The sequence below is a fragment of the Eriocheir sinensis genome, unplaced genomic scaffold (assembly GCF_024679095.1).
Source record: "Eriocheir sinensis breed Jianghai 21 unplaced genomic scaffold, ASM2467909v1 Scaffold741, whole genome shotgun sequence".
In the NCBI taxonomy this organism is placed as follows: Eukaryota; Metazoa; Arthropoda; class Malacostraca; order Decapoda; family Varunidae; genus Eriocheir; species Eriocheir sinensis.
This window is the reverse complement of record NW_026112100.1, coordinates 80,001-82,500: the sequence shown is the minus strand read 5'-3', so window position 1 is coordinate 82,500 and position 2,500 is coordinate 80,001.

Genomic DNA, 2,500 nt, shown 5'->3' with positions numbered 1-2,500 from the left:
TTCCCTTCACACACACACACACACACACACACACACACACACACACACACACACACACACACACGCACGCACGCACGCACGCACTCACACACACACACACACACACACACACACACACACACACACACACACACACACACACATTCCCGTAGTGCAGTGGATACCGTGTCAGCCTGCCTTGCTCAACCCAAAGATCGGCTAACATGCTCCAGGTCCTCTCCTGAAGGGTACTGCCTGGAGATCACGAGTCCAGTGCGTGATCATCGACTGGGTGACTGCGACGCGTACGCACACAAAAAACACGACCCCCCCCTCTGTCCTCCTCCCCCTCCCCCGCATGATGCATGCACGTGTGGTCGCGGTGGTGACGGACATAACTCTCTCATAATATACGGCGGCCAGTTAAGACAAGTTGACCGCTGTGATTTACGCGGAGGAGCCGAGGCGGCGGTCACGGGTGTGTGGCAGCGTGGGGGTGTGTGGGCGTGCGGGCGTGAACCATTATCATCCAACGTCACCCTCATCGTCCTCCTCGTCCTTCCTCGTCCTTCCTCGCCCTCATCGCCTGTCCTCCCGTGGCGCCTCCCCCTTAATCCTCACGGCTGATGGCATCGCTCAACCTCACCTTGGCTCCAATTACAGGCAGCAGTTAATCACGACGGGAGACCAGGAAGCGGTATTTACCTCGGCCAACAGGTAGGTGATCAGCGGCGCGCCATCACCGTAATGAGAGACTGCCTACCTGATGGCCCGAAGGCAGGCCACTCGGCTCCTGGGTCTTTGCCATAAAATAATCTGTCAAATTGGAGTTTTCTGGTTTATTTTCTGTATAAATTCATACTTCTTTTTTAAATAAGTTATTAATAAATTAATACAGGGAAATATGGATTAGTACAGGCTGTCAATATTTTGCTCTCATTCTATTAAGGCTACTAGTTATTTCTTTGGTCAGCGCGCGGAAGTGGTGATCCCGAGGACTCGTGTGTAGTCCTTTTGTCCTCCTGCAGTCTCCCTATGTTCTTATGTTCTTATGATTCAAGTCCAAACGCTAGACGCTGACGGTCTCAACCATCACCGAGTGGCGGAAGATTACCCACATGCCGCCAAGATCTCCAATCAACCCTTATTCAAGAGGAACACCGGGGGCAGCATAGGCTAAGAAAGTCATATATTACGACGCACTATAAATAAAATTCGTCACGGGCCATTAGCGGGCTGGGCCGTCCACCAGACTCAAGAAAGCCAACCGGCGCTATGAGCAGCACGTAAAACAAATAGCTACTATTAATATTGTAATTTCCTCGAAAGTTTTTTTATGTAACCTGTAATAAAAAGTTACTGTATGTATGTATAATCAGGAAGTCAACAACGAGGGATTTAAAGTATTTCATCTCAAGCCATAAAACAATCACTCATTATTTTTTCCCATTCTTAAGGCCTCCAGCCAATCGATCCGGATATGCAGTGTAACCTCGTATATAAGGAAAACTAGGAACTCAAAACAGCAACGGATTTAAAGCACTCACCTCAGCCCACAAAAAAACAACTTTATTATTTTCCATTCCCTCCACTCTCTAAGCCGCTGCCATCACTCCGGAAAGCCGTGCGGTGCGCTGCGTGTTTTATCTAATGGCAAACATCAACTCCCATCCCGCCGCCACACCGACTCTGGGAGGCACTTCGGCGCGCGGGTTGGTTCATTATGCAATTTCCTAGTCATGCTTCGGCTTATTGGACGCGACACCTTTCATGCAGGCAATGTTTTTTTTTATTATTATTCGGGGAAAGGGACGAATGAGGATATCACGGTGACGCATTTCGTTTCCATAAAATCCCTTAATTAAATGTTAATCTCAAAGTAATGAGCGTCATATGCATAATTTATTAATTGACGACGGAAAATATTTACTGCCTCGCTCCCACCTTTTATTACTTTATTTCTTTGTGGATTTTCATTTTATCATTTCTTGCTCTATATTTTTCACTCACTCACTCACTCACTCACTCACTCACTCACTCACTCACTCACTCACTCACTCACTCACTCACTCACTCACTCCCTCACTCACTCACTCACTCACTCACTCACTCACTCACTCACTCACTCACTCACTCACTCACTCACTCACTCACTCACCTCCTCCTCCTCACCTCCTCCTCCTCCTCACTCACTCCTCACTCCTCCTCCTCCTCCTCCACTCACTCACTCCTCACTCCTCCTCACTCCTCACTCACCTCCTCACCACTCACTCCTCACTCACTCCTCCTCCACTCACTCCCTCACTCACTCCTCCCTCCCTCCTCCTCACTCACTCCCTCCTCCTCCTCACCTCCTTCCCTCCACTCACTCACTCTCCCTCTCTCCCTCTCCCTCTCTCTCTCTCTCTCTCTCTCTCTCTCTCTCTCTCTCTCTCTCTCTCTCTCTCTCTCTCTCTCTCTCTCTCTCTCTCTCTCTCTATATATATATCTATATATCTATATATCTATATATATATATATA